The sequence below is a fragment of the Felis catus genome, chromosome B1 (assembly GCF_018350175.1).
Source record: "Felis catus isolate Fca126 chromosome B1, F.catus_Fca126_mat1.0, whole genome shotgun sequence".
Classification (NCBI taxonomy): domain Eukaryota; kingdom Metazoa; phylum Chordata; class Mammalia; order Carnivora; family Felidae; genus Felis; species Felis catus.
The window spans coordinates 38,940,749-38,958,044 of record NC_058371.1 but is presented as its reverse complement, the minus strand read 5'-3'; the positions used below and the strand labels follow the sequence as shown (position 1 = coordinate 38,958,044).

The following is a 17,296-nucleotide window of genomic DNA, read 5'->3' as shown; positions in this document are numbered from 1 at the left end:
TCCTACTTTATCAGCAAGAAGATTTACTTCTCTTTATTGAATTCTCAAACTGATTGTATGGTAAAGTAACAATTAAAATGTCACACCATTTATCCCATGTCATAAGCAGAAAGATCTCACAAGAGTTTGTTCATATACACTCAATCTTTTCCATAAAGGATTTCAAGTGCACTGCAGCTATAGCACAAATAATAAATAAAAATAACGGCAAAGGTAAAGGTAAATAGTAATAAATAATCAGGTCTAGGAAATTATAAATAAGGATCAAGATGAAGAAAAGATCACGTCAAAATCAGGAAAACAACAACCAAAAGTGCCATAAAGGTCCACAGAGTTGGTATTTTTGAAAGTCAGATTTGGATCTGTGCTTTCTATGTATCCAAGCTATAAGGGACATGGTTAGCTACACATTTCTCATTGTGAGAAAAGTTGGAGGAAAGGAAAGGATAAGGGGAAAAGGAAGGAAGGAAGGAAGGAAGGAAGGAAGGAAGGAAGGAAGGAAAGAAGGAACAGAGAGAGGGAGGGAGGGAGGAAAGGAGGGAATTTCTGTAACATGTTCCACAGAAATAGTTCTCTCAGAAAACCAAATATTGCTTAGCCTTTAAAATAGCAATAAAAAATAAAATTTGGGTAAAGTGTTTTCTAAGAAACACTTGATATTTACTATTTCCTTGTTTCTTTAGATGTATATACAACACAATTTTCTTGAAAACTTGAGTAATTACTACAATAGTAGTATTGTTTGTTGGCAACTTTACATCAGTAAGACTATTTGCTTTTATGCATAATGCCCCCAAATATTCTGCTGTGTGAGTTCTTATTGCTGTTTAGTAATTTTTCAATTTCCTACATGTTGGCCTATTCCTTCTTGCTATTATTAATGTGCCTACATCTAATGTACTTTTAAAATCCACCACAATCCAGGAAACTAGATAACAAATGTGTTTAAATTGTAAATCAACTTTGTTAATTATGTAAAGTAAAAGTAAAAATGCTCTTTGTGAGGGGTTGAGTGGCTCATCTAGCAGGAAATCTCATGAGTTTTAATACGGACTTTTTTTCTTCTGATTTTGTGTGTTCAGACATGGTACTTCTGCTTTCTATAACTATGGTCACAATCTGGATGAATAGTTGCTAAAGAAATAATTTCTGGACTCATTCATTCAATAAATATTTCTTGATCACTGACTATCTGGCAGGCACTATTCCAGGCACTGAGGATACAGTAATGAATAGGAAAAAGTCCTTGCTTATATATTCTGGTGGGAGCAGGAAATGAAACAAGTAAACAAGACATGAACATACAACTTCAGATTGTGACAAGTGCTTGGAAGAAAATAAAACAGAAGGAAGTGGTGAAGTAATCTGCGTAAGAATGAAGTTTAGTTTGAAAGTGAGAATTGGCCTCATGGGGAAGGTGACTTTTGAAGTAAGACTTGAATGACAGGCAGGAGCCAACCATGGAAGATCAGGGAGGGGAAGGTTCAAGGCAAGGATTAACACAAGAATCCCATGTACCTGCAGATCAATAGTGAGCATAAATTACTAGAAAAGTCAAAGCCATAGGCAAGGATAGATCATGTAGAGCTTCATAGACTCAGATAAGAAGTTAGAATTTTATTCTAAGTACAATGGGGAGCTTTTGGAGAGTTTTAAACAGGAAAGAAATGCAGAAGTTAAGGGAAGTATGGGTGCATTTATGAAGTAACTGCCCTACAGTTACTCTGCAGATTAGAGAATTTAATATTCTTGCCCACTTCTAATCTTATCAAAAAATCCTTGAGGCACACAATTTAACTTCCTCTGGATGATAGGGAGCTCTAATTTTTTCCCCAAAGTCCTTTAGCTCTGAACTGTAGAGGCACGATAAATTCATGAAGTATTAAGACAGGTGGAGGAGGGGAGAATACTCGTTACTCAAGTATTTGAGATTTCCCTGAATGAAACTGCATACTAATGATAGACAATATGAGCAGGTCCTCTCAATATTTGTAATCTTGAAATGTTTGATTTTGTTTAGGATAACAATGTTTAGTATGTAAACAGAAAAACTTTCTCTCTCTTCTGTATCATTATAAAATGCATTGCACATAATAGGTGCTCCATAAATATAACCTCTAGGTTGTCTATGGCAAAGCCACCCTAAGTGACCTCCTCTTTCACTAATTCCTTCAGTTCTTCCCTCACATCCCTTCCTGCACTTCGCATTTGTAAGGCATTACCTATGACGCATCCAGGCTGGTGACTTGTCAGGCACCAGTGGTAGTTGGCACTGTTGGAGTGGATTTTATTCAATCCAAAGTAGAATAAAATTTCAAACTGTCTTTGGGGTCATAAATTTAGCATAGTGGTATATTTATGAAAATATATTTCTCTTGTGGCTTGAACTAGTGCTCTCGGGTGGGCCTGTGGCCAAGGAATTACAGTAATATTTCTCTTTGGCTCAGCTTGTTGACCTAGTTTCCTAGGTCTACTTTGCAAATAATCTTTGTGAAAAATGTCCCCTCAATAATAGTAACTATTCTCCTAAAGAGCCAGCTTTACTCCATGCCTTGAATAACCTATAAAATAAATATTTTCACCATAAATAATCATCCCTACTTTTCATGCCATTTGAGAAAGCTAATGGCAAAATTCTTTCCATTTTCATCCTCAATCTGTTTTAGTAGGTGAACTTTTTCTTACAATTCGCTACAAACTGCTCTTCCACCTTTTTATACTGTTTTGTGAACCATTTATGGCTGGCTACCTTCTGTGCATTTATTGAGTTGTCTTAATTGTTTGTAGCCTCTGAAGCCCTTTGAGAAAAAAAGTATTACATAAATCCAACTAGATGGAATTATACTATTGGCTACCTAAGTTACTCTAAGCATTACTAAATGAATTTTTTTAATGTTTTTGTTGGTTCTTTTTGTAAACATTAAACAGGAGGGAGATTCTTTTCCTGCTTTCCATAAGCTTTAAGTTTGAGGCAGACAAACATATATACAAAGAGGCATTTTTAGACATATGCAAGAAACATCAGCAGAATACAGACAAAGGGTTATAACTTTGTGTAATAATCAGTATAGGCTTACACTCGAGTGATGACCAAATAAGAAAGTTGCGCAAGTTACTATCTGCACATCATGATTTGAGGTGAAAAGTCACCATCTCTGTTCCATATTGTCAGGGCATCTCATACTGGAGATGGTCTTCATGGGCCATCTGAGTGAAGGCAGGAAAATTGTGGCTGATTGACAGAATGTAAAGAAGGTTTGCATTTGGAGTTTCTCCTGGGTTCAGGTGTGAATTTCCTTATGCTTTAATAAAGAACATAATCCAATTATATACACATAGAGTGAATGTTTTCCTAACTGAAAATTAAGATTTCTGGGTTGTAAGTTTATACCTTTTATTCAGAAGTATAAAAAATAAATTCAGGGGCGCCTGGGTGGCGCAGTCGGTTAAGCGTCCAACTTCAGCCAGGTCACGATCTCACGGTCCGTGAGTTAGAGCCCTGCGTCGGGCTCTGGGCTGATGGCTCAGAGCCTGGAGCCTGTTTCCGATTCTGTGTCTCCCTCTCTCTCTGCCCCTCCCCCGTTCATGCTCTGTCTCTCTCTGTCCCAAAAATAAATAAACGTTGAAAATAAATAAATAAATAAATAAATAAATTTAAAATAATAAGCTACATTTATTGAATAAAATACCATGAAAAGAAACACATATTTTAGCATAAAAATATGCATAATTTAATGCAACATTGGAAAATTTGAATTCAGGACCAGAAAATCTGGACACAGACTACCATGTTTGTGTGTTAGAGAAAGGTAGTCTCCTACCAGACCAAGAAGATTTCTCCTCACCCTGGAAGATTTCCTTTTGCGGGGTGGGGGGAGGGGCAAGCAGTGATGACAACTGATTAAGGCCACTTTGCAAGTGTTGTTGATAGGAGACTGCAGAAACACAGGAATGGGTCCTATAAGCTTAATCAAAGTCAGGGAATCTGAAGCAATTTCCTGGTCAGAGTGTGCAGGGACATGGAGAGGGGAGGCTGGGCTTGGGATGCTTCTTTGAATGCAGTACCTTTTGGAAGGACCACAGTCTTGCCTGTGGTACATGAAGGATTCTATCATTCAGACAACAAACCAAAGCTGGTATCCAGGTTGAGAGAGGGCAGACTGTAATCCCTGAACAAAAATGAGGGTTAGAACTTTGTGACACTATAACAATATGTCAGTTCGCAATAGTAATGTATAGATTGGCTTTTCTGCACCTTTCTTCCCTGACAAAATGATTATTGAGACCTCGTAGGCCCTTAATCATGAAGATAGACCAAAGAATTCATAACGTTAATATCCTTCCCTTGGCAAACTAGTCTGGCCTATACTGCAGGTGGAACAGACTTAACCTTATGAAAAAATTTGTTCCTATTCTGTTAATACCAGGAAAAAGAAGAAAATAATCTATTCATGAACTATAACTACAGCAGTTATCATTTTCTTATTTTTAATAAAACCACATTAAAATCTTCCTCCAATACCCCACCTTCCTGGACTAGCAATAAATTCAGTCCCAGATATTCTCAGGGCTCTCTGTCCACTAAAATTGGGCCACTGGTCAAGAAGTTTCCATGATATGAAAGCATTCATGAATTTTTGCATTTACCTGTTCCTTCAGTGCATGGTCAGCTTAGCACTGTGTTGAAGAGCACAGAACCTGGAGCCAGACTCCAAGTGTGAGTCTCAGCTCTGCCTGCACCTTCCTAGCTGGGTAGCCTTGGGTGAGTTACAAATCTCTCTGTACCTCAATTTCTTCATCTGTAAAATAGAGGTGAGGTGAGTACCTACTTGATAGAAAATAATAATTTAGTTCTAATATAAATATAAAGCGCTTGGACCCATACCTGGCACAGAGTACATAGATGCTGGGGACCTCCAACTTCAATCACCAGTTCTCCATCCATCCTAACCTTTGCCAAACTGCCTCTCATTCTAGGCTGTGTGCTTTCAGGTCTGGCAGCTCCATTGCTTCTGTGAACTTGGGCCTGGGGTCTGGACTCCCTCTGTGCTTCTAGAAGAGTAACACATAGGAAGTAGACAAGTCAGAAGTAGGGGAAAGGAAGTAGAGGTCCCTCTCCCTGTAGGTCTGAATAAAGATTCCTACCACCACCAAATATAAACATAAAGGCTATTATTTTCCTTGTTTAATCATAATGTTTGTGTTACATACCTAATATCTGAGTTCTCTATTAAGTCATCATCTACTGCAGGCCACAAATGATGGGACCTTGAGAAAAGGAAAAGTATTGAAGCATAGAAATCTTCAGGAAAACAAGAGAGCTCTCTGTACTTGGAAGAGTGAAGTAATTTGCCTCCGAGTCCTAAACAAGGTTAGGAAGTGGGAGGAAAAATATCGAAGCCTGTAAAATCCTGACTAAAGTGCGCAAGTCATTTCATAAACACCCACCTTCCCTTTAATTTCTGCCACTCTCCAGCTTAAAACTTCCTCCAGGGCACTGCCTCTGAGCAGCCCCCAGAATTAATCAGGATTCTCTTTATACTTGCCAGGCTCAGGCCAACACCCTCCTCTCCCAGACACTTGTTTCAGCATCTTTAGCATCTTCTAACAGAAGAGAAATGTCTTGAGGGACACCGTTCCTTGACATATAAACCTCCCCAAGGCACAGCAAGGGACTTGGCTTAAAGGGAGGGGAACTGGAAAAAAATAAGGAAAAAATTCACAAATTGATGCCAATAAATTATTCTGCCAGTCAAGATGGTTTAGAGAGATTTTTAATTATTAGACCACATGTAAAAATAAAACACTAAGACTGGGTCTGTCTTGCCTAAGTAAAAAGGAAAGAGTTAAGGAAAATTTGGATTTTACAAAAATTTATTGATAAACTATGTTGGTTCTCTGGATTCAACATCCTGGATTCAAGTTGCTTGGTTAGTTCCAGTGTCCTCTTTTATCTTTCTTTCTTTCTTTTTCTTTTTTTTTTTTTCTTTTTTTTTCTTTTTTTTTAATTTTTAGGAGAGAATGCCAACCTTCATTTATACTTGGGTTTGAGTTCACAGCAATTTTTTTTTAATGTTTATTTATTCTTAGAGAGAGAGAGAGAGCACAAGCAGGGGAGGGGCAGAGAGAAGGAGACACAGAATCTGGAGCAGGCTCCAGGCTCTGAGCTGTCAGCACGGAGCCCGATACGGGGCTTGACTCATGAACACAAGATCATGACCTGAGCCAAAGTCAGCTGCTTAACCGACTGAGCCACCAAGGTGTCCCTGAGTTCAGGGCCATCTTAAACAGTATAGTAAAGCAGGAAAAAGCACAGGTCCCACAACCAAAGTTCAAATTCCAACACAAACATATTAACTATGTGACAACTGGCAAACATTATCTGGAGTTCCTTCAGTAAGGTGGAGAGAGTATCACCCCAGCTTCTTGTGTTCCAGGATTCTTTACCACAAAACTGGGGATTTGTTGTCTCGCAGCTTCAAAGAATGAAGAGGTGGACACAAAATAAGCAGCAGGCAAAAGTTTATTAGAATATAAGATTAGAAAGGAAGAACAGTAGGAAAGCTCTCTTTACAGAGAGGGGACATTCAAAAGTGACTGCCCAAGGATTATAGGCAAGGGTTCTTGTTTAATAAGGTTCTCTGGTCAGCCAATTCCCCTTCCCTTCCCCCTTGTTCCTTCTCAGGTTCTACCCTTATTGGCTTGATAGCTCTAGGTGCTGGGTTGTCCATTCCTGATTGGCTTGTTTCCATTGTATGAGGGATGGTCTATGGCCATAGTTAGGTCTCTTGTCAAATTCCAGAGGGGGAACCTAAGGGAAAGTAGGTAGGGTGTGTTACATTCTTAAGAGAAACCTTATGCCTGAGGGGACTTGCTGAGGTCAGACACTCTCAGCATTGTTCCAAAATAGGTGTTTTTTTTTCCCACCTGAGGACCTCAGGCCCTAATCTTTCCCTCTCGGCCTACTGAATCCTATCTTCTCCTATCACACTAGCAGCTGTTGCAGCCACATCCACCCCAGCCTGCTTCTCAGGCACTCTACCTGAAAGGCAACTGGGCTGAAAGACAGTGGGCTCTGTAAGTCTCCATTCTGCTGGTTAGCATGGGACTTGGCAAGCTGTCGATCTTTTGATGGAGCCTCTAACTCCAAATGTTCACTAAAGGCAAGAAATAGGAACTCTAGAACTGACATAAGGGCCAAGTGAGAAAAACTGTACATAGGTCTTCAGTAAGTATTAATTATTTACAAGTGTTGCCCAGGACAAGGGTGTGTCCAAAGTGTGCAATGATGTGCAAAGTCGGGTGCACAAGGCAATCTGTTTGGTACAGAAAGAAAAAGATTGCTGTACCCCTTTTTATGTTTTTATCTCTCATCTTTTAAAATTTTTATTTTGTGTTTTAAAATTTACATGACATATTAATATGATAGTATTAATTGTAATGACTGGGTTCAGGGGAAAATGTTTTAACATTGCTAGGCATATCATACTAAAAACAAATATTGAAAACAAATACTATTTACATGACAATTTTATCTAATTCTTAAGCTTCTTGTAACATCATGATTCATCTGAAATAGGGCAGGAATGCCCAGAACAATGATCTAGTTCTGCTACAAACTCCAATGTGTGGAGGTTTTTCCCGCACCACCAAACAATTCTTCTACCCCAGCTGGGTGCCCTGCAATACAACTCAATTATGACACTACATGGAGCTAGCGTCAGATCCCAGATTAAGGGTTTAGTACTACAAGACTGCCCCACTTCCCCCATTTTAGATGCCAGACCAGATTGTCACCTTTGCTTCTGACTTACTGGCTGGGTTGAATTAGTTTGCTAGGCAACTCACAGAACTCAGAGAAACAGTTTACTTACTAGATCACTGACTGGTTTCTTATAAAAGGATATAACTCAGGAACAGCCAAATGGAAGAGATCGCAGGGTGAGGTATGGGGAAATGCCTTGGAGCTTCCATGCCCTTTCCAGGAAGACATGCCACTCTCCCCAAAATCTCTAGTGTTCACCAACCCAAAGCTCTTTGAACCCCATCTTTTCTGGTTTTTATGGTGGCTTAATTGCACAGGTACAATTGATCAAATCAACCATTGGTATTTGAACTCAGTCTCCAGCCCCATCCCCTCCCTGGAGGTGTGAGAATGGGGCAGTGGACTAAACTTTCCAACTCTAATCACAGGTTATTTCCTTAAGGACCATGCCTCACCCTAGGGGCTTTCCAGAAGTTACTTCATTAACGTAACAAAGGACGTCCTTTAGGAAATTCCAAGAAATTTAGGAGAGACAGAGCCTGAGCATGGAAGGAGCAGAGAGAGAGGGGGATACAGATTCAGAAGCAGTCTTCAGGCTCTGAGTTGTTAGCCCAGAGCCCAACATGGGACTTGAACTCACAAATCGTGAGACACTGACCTGAGCCAAAGTCGGAGGTTTAACCAACTGAGCCACCCAGGTGCTCCATCCCTTGTAATCTTGAATTCTTTACTTTACCTTATAAGATGAGGTTTGGAGTAGGGCTGCCAGATTTAGCAAACAAAAACAGCAATATTTGGGACATACTTATACTTTACAGTATAACTGTTGTTATCTGAAATTCAAATTTATTGGTGTCCTGTATTTTATCTAGCAACCCTTGGTTGGAGGTGTACTTGGCAACTTGTCCTTGTTTGGAGTCCACTTGTACTCAGCCAGCTAAGTGATTTCAGGCAAGTTACTTAACTTCTCTGGACCTCACTTTCTTTGTACCCCTCCATTGTTGTGGGCATCCTTTCTATAGAGGATGTCAAGCACTTGCACATTTCTTGCACATAGTAGATAAGGTTCTTACTAAATTATAGGTATTATAATAATCACAGATGACCCTGTTACTTATAGTTTCAAGTATTACCTAGTTTTACCTAATGTTACCTAGTATTACCTAGTTTCACGTATTTTTGTACAAATCTAATCTCCTTTACTTTACTAGAAGGTGGGATCCACATATGCACAGACCTGCACATAATGGGTACATAATTGGTTGAATTCTGTATAAGTACAATTTCTACCCAAGCACTTCTGTTGAGTCTGATTGACTGGCTACTTGGCTGACCCCTTTGTCCAATTCTCCTATTCCCTTCCTTCCCCTTCCCCCATAAGAAGAATAAGGCTTGGTTCCTAAATTATTTCAAATAAGATAAGCCCTTGTGGAAACTGCTTCAGTCAGTTTTTACAGGCCAATAAATAGATCCCACAGCATGTATATGATTTACCGTTCATATTAAATTGAAAAGCTCCCTAGTGTAATTCTTTGGAACTACTGATGAAAATGAAAGGCATTCACCAGAACTGTTGTAAAGATTTAATGACACTTGCATTCAAGCTGCTGAAAGTAAATAATTATGATGCTGGGTGGCTATTCTTCTGCTGAGTTTAGACAGTTTAAAACAACTTGTCCTGTGTTAGCTTGACATTAATTCAAGGTGTGTGAACAATCTCCATCAGAACTGTGGGCAACATATGATGGAAACTTAGACATTTTTTTATAGATTTATGAAGCATAACAAGGATTTGGAGGAGGGGACCCTCAGGACAGTGACAGGGGATGGTGAGAAGGACTTCCTGGAAGGCTCACCTGTCCAGATCACCCTATGAGAGGGAGAGGTGCCCAGGAGAAAGCACCACCAACAGTCACAGCAAGCCCAACTCTGGATGGTTTGTGTGTCACTGCACCAAGGCACGTCACTCGTCTTCCAAGCCAGATCTTTGTCCTGCCCCCACTTGCTATCAAGAAGGAAAAGAAAAGTGAAAAATAAAGACTGAGTGTGAATTTGTGTGTGTTTTTTTTAAAAAGGTCCTTGACCTTTCAACTTCCCCCATTTCAACCCTGCTATTACTAAGTATCCCACTGGGTCACCCATTCTCCTCAGGTGTTCTGGGACCTCTGTCAGGTATCCCCTGAAGGGGAGAAAAAAATTTTCCTGGGTCCAAGATCCTTCTAGCTGGACCAAGAATGAAATTTACAGGGTTGCCTGGGTAGCCGAGTCAGTTGAGAGTCCAACTCTTGATTTCAGCTCAGGTCACAATCCCTGGGTCGTGGAATTGAGCCCTGTGTCAGGCTGTGCACTGAATGTGGAGCCTGCTTGAGATTCTCTTTCTCTCTCTCTCTCTCTCTCTCTCTCTCTCTCCCTCTGCCCCTCTCCCCCACTTGTGTACTCTCCCTCTCTCTAAAATGAAAAAATAAGAATTAAATTTACATGAGACAGATTAACATGAAAAAAAACCCAGTTGCATTAGGTACACACAGAGACCCAATAATGAAATTGAGACCCAAAGAAATGACCAGAGCAAGCAGTTTTTATACTTTTTACCCAAAGAAACAATAAATCTGTGAGGCTTTGACAGGACAAAGAAAACTTAGCTTTAGGAACTTCAATTAGTAAGGAATTCTAAACAGAATTTGGGCTGTGGTAGTAAATTAGTAAAAAGTAACAAGGATTGTTCACACAGCCTTCTTGGCTCTAAATTTCCTATCTCTGGCAATTAGGATGTCTCTTTACTTCTTGTGCAGGGAAGGTAGCTTTCACAGGGGAGATTTGTTTCCTGATTTCAGGGGGATGGGGAACTGTCTGAGTGTCCTTCTTGCACAGGCTATCTCTTAAGTAACTTTTATTCAAAATAATCAATATGCCAAAGTGGTACATTTTGGGCAGCCTGCCCTTGGCCCCTACAGCTCTGTATACAGGCTGCAGAGGAGCCAAAGTCAGGGTACTGGGCAGTCAGTCCTGATTCCTAGCACATAGGCTTGAGCCATGAACAAATGAACTTAATTGAACTTTTGTGTATGTGGACGATCATTCTCTTCCACAGCATTATCAGAGAGCATTTCCCATGTACTTGACTAATGGAGGGATTTTCCATCTGATTCCGGGTGTTCCATGTTGAAAGCCAAAGGGAGATCCCTGCATTTGGCAAAAAAGACAGAATGCATAGGCAGATGCCAGGTGCATTTCTCCATGCTGGCCAGAAAACAGTACAGAGGGCTGCGTTTGATAAACCCATTTGGCTCAAAGCAGGAAATGAGTCCTACATGGATGGCTGCTGTGGGTCTCTCCAGAGCAGCTCCCATCTGCTTCACCTAGCTTACTGTGCTTCACTTCACCCTGAGCCTTGAGTGCCACCCTTTGCTGCTGGCTCAGGACACACTAGGAAAGACTCTGTGTGGACCACTGAATTGTAATTCCATCTTCTATTTCTGTCTGCCCATTTTTGTGGGATTTCCTGTCCTTTCACAAGCTATTTAAGTGATGCTCAGGAAACTTATGGTTCAGACTTGTGAGCTCATCGAATGCATGGTTAGAGTCCAAGGGCTTTTCTGACACCCTTTCTGTGGGACGTGTTTTGGAGAACTCAGTGACTCTTGGTGCAATGACAGCTTTTGGTTTCCTTATCTCTCAAATGAAGATTTGGATGCGATGACTCTGGAGTGTCTTCCATCTCTAATATTCTGTGAGCTTCTGGAATGGAATTATAGGTATGAATATACTATAAAGCACTATAAAGTAAGTGTCACTACTGTTATTATGTTTTCCTCTGAATCATATCACAAACTAAGATGTAGCACAATGCCTATTTCTCTCAATAATTCCTTCAAATTGACCAATTTTTAAAAATGATAATTGAGATAATTGAATGTCTTCCCAAAGAACTCATCAGTCTTATAGCTTTAGCATTAACTTTAATTCATTTAACAGATATTCCTTTGTAGGCTGTGTGCTAGACATAATGGATATTAATAATAATCATAAAACCAGATTTGTTCTTGAAGTGTATATAATCTAGCTGAGAACACAGACCTTAAATAAGTATTTAAAAGTATGATGAGTATTACAAGGAAGGACAAGATTCTACAGAAATGTAAAATGGGGGCACCCATCCTGGTTTGAGTGGGTAAGAAAAGTTTTTTTGCCAGGAGTAACTATCCAGATTAATAATAACAGCTAACATTACTGAGTATTTATCATATGTCATCATGTTATGTGCATTATTTCATCTAAACTTCACAAGAGCCCCATCAGGCAGGGTCTATTATTGTTTCTACTTACAGACCAAATAAATAAATAAATAAATAAATAAAAATCAAAGCTGTGAAAAGGCTAACAGCAGTTGGAGAGTTGGAGACACCTGGATATGAGTGCAGGTAGTTATACACCATGTTCTTTGCTGACTCTGGGGTAGAAGAAATGACAGACAAGCCTGGAGACAAAGGCTGCATCAGATCCTGCAGGTCTTGATGGACTGTGTGAAATTGCACTGGAAGAAAGCATCAACTGGTTACTACTCTTGGGAGGGAGTTTCTCAATGTCCCTCTGTTCCTCAAGATAATAATGTGTTTGTAAAAGAAAAACAAGCTGCTTTATCATTCAGAAAAGGAGATGGGATGGTTTATATACAGCCAGAGGTATTAGGGTTTGTGAGAAATAGAATTTCTCTGAAGTAAAATTTTCTCATAAGTAGATGGCATAATCTAATTTTCTAATAAGCTTTGAGTAATAAAACTCTATCATTATCTTAATAAAATTCTACCTGATATCTATCAGATGGCAATAATAGTGAATATTCACTGTTTTAATAATAGAATTATTCTAGTTAAAGTTACAAAGGCATTGATTCTAGCAGGTTCTTTTTCTCAATACTTAGAATTACTTTTTAGGGAAAAAGTGGGAATAATAAATATTATAATAGCAGAAGGGAAGAATTTTATTTCTGACATTTTAAGCACAGCTCTAAAAAGTTTAACTTAAACATTTCTTAACTAGGAATGACTTAACATTTAGGAGATGAATTTTCTGGGCAACATTTAGATTCTTCAGTATTATTAGAATGTTTCCACCTTGACTTCAAAAGAAACAATTTAAGTGTGTCCAATATTACTTTATCTAGGTGCATACCAAAGCATCTTTAATTAGTAGGAATTGCATGCTACTAAAGCGTAATTAATTATAAGTCAGCTACCTGGACTTCTCAATTAACTTGAATTTCTTTTTGTATTGTATCTAAGGCATAAAGGAAATTGCCAGATAATAAAGTGTTAAAAAAAAAAAAAAAGAAAAACACCTGACATATATTTTAAGACTAAAACATGTCATGCTGACTGTGTACCTCAGGCCAAGATTCTGTGCATTCAAATTCTGCTACTCTTGGGATTTAGAGCATGAATTTGGAAATCAGATGGGCCTGGGAGAGTTGTTATTACATTCACTATTTGTCTCCAGGCAGGTTATTTAATTTCTTGATAGCTCAATTCATTCATCTGCACAAAAAGGATAATAATACCAGTCTTGCTGTAATGTAGGAAGAGTCAAAGGGATTGCATAGGTAAAGCAAAGAGTCACCTCATGACAGGTGCTCAGGAAACTGAAATCATTTAAAACCAAGATTTAGTCATCCCATTATCAGAAATAATCAAAGAAAAGTGACATTACATTTGGTATTCAGTACTAACTCCTGTAAAAAATTATGCCTTCAGATTTTCAAAAATTACTTTTAACAATGATGGTTAAAATTAAAATATTTCTTGGTTAACCTTTGGTAAATTACAATTACAATCAGGTAACTAGAATGCCCAATTTAGAAAATATTCAGGTTAATATAAACTTGATTTTTTATAGTATTCAGAAACTATAGTGTTTTATCTACAAAAAAATAGGATCATCTTTTTGAAGTCAATAGAATTGTCAACTCTAATTTTAGCAAAGTTTAAATAGACTTCCAGGTAGGAATTAGTGCTGTTTTTTTCTGCCTTTTTAAGCTAACTCTGAGTTCTTCAAATCTTACTGTCTCATGCATGCCTTCTAATTAATTTCTTAGTTTTGTTCTTTGTTGAATATGTATTAGCACCTTTACTTTTGCAGGGCTAATAGAGGTTTTTCTTGACTAATTTTGAATGGTTCTGAATTTTCTTTTCTTTTGCATTTGGGGCAAAAACAGTCACATCACATAGATATGACTTTGAAAAGATCGATTTTTCAAATATAGGTCATACCATATATACATAGTAACACCTGTGTAAAATACTTACTAATCTATCTGCTTGGTCAATACAGATTTTGGGGTAAGGTACTATTTCCCCAAAATGTGCACTTTAGATGGTAACACAGCTTTTATTATTTTTATTTTAAAAGTTATATATTTTAAAGAATATTAATCTATACCTTATACTTATAGGAAATGATACCAGTTTGCCATTTATTGATAATAATTCTAAAGATTTCTTCTTAAATTATTTAAGTAAAAAACATTAGGAATTGAACATATATTATTCATATGCAACAAAAATTGTGCAGATGATACATGAGGAGGTGAAACCAGGGAAATAGGAATATTGTTGCTCTTAACTGCACGACTTGGGTGAGTCACTTCACTATTATTTTTTCCACTTCACTTTTCTAAGCCTCAGTTTCTTCATCTACAAAATGGGAATTGGACCTTATAATCACCCCATCAACTGTAAGCATCCTTCTGACCACACTTAACTCATCTTTCTCTCACAACTACCAGGATAGTGAGGGAAACACTACCATGTGGCTCACTGCATGACTGTAAGATTCAGTAAGTTAACTGAAATGCCTTCACTTCTACCACTGGAAGATGACTCTCTGTCTACAGTAATAGACTATATATAGTAATTTTCTTTTCAGTTGCCTACTCATAGAGATACATTGTATAGCCACAAGCCGAATATTTAAACATTGTGTTTTTGTTTTGTTTTTGTTTTTGTTTTTTGTGCCCTGGACATGTGAGGTGCAATGAAGGAAACAAGAGAAATGTCAGAAATGGTGAATGTCCTCAAGGAGTTTACAGTTTCCCTGGGAAGGCAGTAAGAGGGCAAGTTAGGCATTTAGGTGAGCAAATATAATTGTATATGGGGAATTTTACCCAGGATGGGGAGGTGAAAGCTGTTAGCAAGTTTAAGGAGGAGAATGGGACATGACCTGGAGGGAAGAGGAGTTAAAAATAAAGGGTAAGAAGAAGGAGAACATTCTAAGCTGGGTTAGCTGTGTGTATAAGGTCTCAAAAGTGATATTTTTAAATGTATAATTTAGCAAACTTACCAGAAAAAAGGAAAATAATAATACCTGTTTACTCTTGATTTGCAAGCTAACATGCTTGTTGGTTGAGTCATTTTGTTAATTATATCTTGTCACCCATGATTAAGTTATTAACCATGTCCTTTTTTTTATTTTCCAAAATATTCTCTAGCTATAAAGATCTTGACTGGGGCGCCTGGGTGGCTCTGTTGGTTAGGCGACCGACTTCAGCTCAGGTCATGATCTCACAGTTTGTGAATTCGAGCCCCACATTGGGCTCTGTGCTGACAGCTCAGTGCCTGGAGCCTGCTTCAGATTCTGTGTCTTCCCCTCTTTCTACCCCTCCCCTGCTCATGCTCTGTGTCTCTCTGTCTCTCAGTAGCTTCAGATTCTGTGTCTTCCCCTCTTTCTACCCCTCCCCTGTTCATGCTCTGTGTCTCTCTGTCTCTCAGTAATAAATAAATGTTAAAAAAATAAAGATAAATTAAGAACTTGACCAACTAAATTACTTTATTTCTTTTGCTTGTTTGTTTTGTCAGTGTGGTGTGGCTAAGGGGAGGTAGGGGGAAGGACTGCCAACTAGGATTTCATTTATTTCTTTTTAAGAAATTCTAAGCTGGCATAAGAAAATGGGAAGGGGTGCAGACAAGTGAGGCATGATCAGATGTCACTGGTGGAGGCTGGCACCTGGCTGATACCTGCAAAGTGTACCCAGGCTATAAAGAAAACCCTGGCTAATGAATGTGCCCCACTGTGTTTTGTGACTGATTAAAAGAGGACAAAGAAAGGGCCAGTAAGAGTAGGTAGAAGCCAGGAGCCTTCAACAAGAGGTTGTTGTTACCTTGCCAAAGAAGATATCTAGATAACCAGGGACAGGCAGCTTCTGAGCCACTTGCCATTCTTAAGCTTCATGCCTTTGCATGACTGGTTGTTTCCATGTATCATCTTTCATTTCCCTCTTTCCTCCTTTAGTTAACCTTATAATTGAGGAAATCATTAAAGAAGAATTTCATCCTATCAAAAAATATGTGTAATTAAAACGATGATCAATTTGGCTTTATTAGGGAAGCATATTTCAAAGTAACAAGATTTATTGACATATATTAATGTTAGTGTTGAGCTATGTAAAAGATCTACAGATCTCTGTGGCTATACATATAAGGAAACCAATAATCCTATAAGTGAAGCTACAGATATTTTTTATGTATTAATAAATAAGAGGCATTGATGGCAAAATCTCTAGATAGATATTTTTAAAACTACTTCTTGGAAACTCAATTAAATTTTAAAGTTTTTTTTTTCCCAAGTTTCCTCTAGTCACCTGAAACCACATACTCCTTGAATCCCCAAACTTCAAAATGTATTCACTTCCTTCTGCTGACATTATTTGCAAATAAGGAAGAAAACAAACCCCAGCTCAACAAAACCTAACATTTCAGGGAGTTAGGGCCCTCCAAACATCATAATATAATATAATTGCTATAATTTGAAAGGTCAGTGACATTTAGGGCTGTCTCGGTCAAAAGCACTCACCTCAGGCACAGATTTGATGGCAGCCTAAGCAGACTTGCTAATCCTTTGGTCCTCAGCACAGTTGCTTGGAATGAAGTGCTAGGCCTGGCGCAAAATACAAGTTCCTATGGTTATAGGAGACAAAAGGCAGCAGAGCGGGCACCCTGGACTGGAGGCTGGCTGAACAGAGCTGAAGGGGACTCTGGCAGGCTGGAGAAAAGAGAATGATCCAAGACAAAGAAAAGCCTTGAACTTTCTATGAATTGTTGTTTCTTTCCTATTTCTCTCCCTTTGTTATCTCCCTAATCTGTTACCTAACCTTTCTTTCTTTTGTTGTGGGAGTGACTAAAGGTTTCAAGTTCACAAAACATGTTCACAAAACATAGAAAAATTTTAATTTTTTGAGTAACTGATAATAAACTTGCTGTCATAACTTCCTTGCTTAGGTACTGAGGGAGGAGAAAGGGGAATCTATTCGATCTCCTCAAGTAAAATATCCCAGTGCAACCTGTACTGCTTTAAATCTTAGACTTTCCGAAAAACTTAAATCTCTCCCCCTCCTGCTCAGGCTAGTTTTTCTTCAGCAGCAGCTGCTACTGCTGCTGTTGGAAATAGTGAGTTGCTGGGCCTTGGCATGTCCTGTATTCCTCATCCTTCTCGTTATTTCCCTGTTTTTAACTTTGAGCTGCATTCTCTGCAGAAGCAGCA

At 38.6% G+C, this 17,296-nt stretch overlaps 1 protein-coding gene and 2 long non-coding RNA genes across 21 annotated transcripts in view; 1 reads left to right on the top strand and 2 right to left on the bottom strand.

The window, feature by feature from the left end:
• Positions 1–17,296, top strand: part of PSD3 (pleckstrin and Sec7 domain containing 3) — a 785,560-nt gene that overhangs the window by 137,862 nt on the left and 630,402 nt on the right. The gene's annotated exons all lie outside the window — the stretch shown is intronic.
• Positions 3,706–10,111, bottom strand: LOC109498819. Its single transcript, XR_006596488.1, has 5 exons — positions 9,622–10,111; positions 5,212–5,268; positions 4,886–5,052; positions 4,648–4,799; positions 3,706–4,169 (listed from the first exon to the last, which is right to left on the bottom strand). It is a non-coding gene; the product is annotated as an uncharacterized LOC109498819 (long non-coding RNA).
• LOC123384829 lies at positions 11,374–17,296 on the bottom strand. The gene is made up of 3 exons (XR_006596489.1): positions 16,610–17,296; positions 12,171–12,299; positions 11,374–11,503 (listed from the first exon to the last, which is right to left on the bottom strand). It is a non-coding gene; the product is annotated as an uncharacterized LOC123384829 (long non-coding RNA).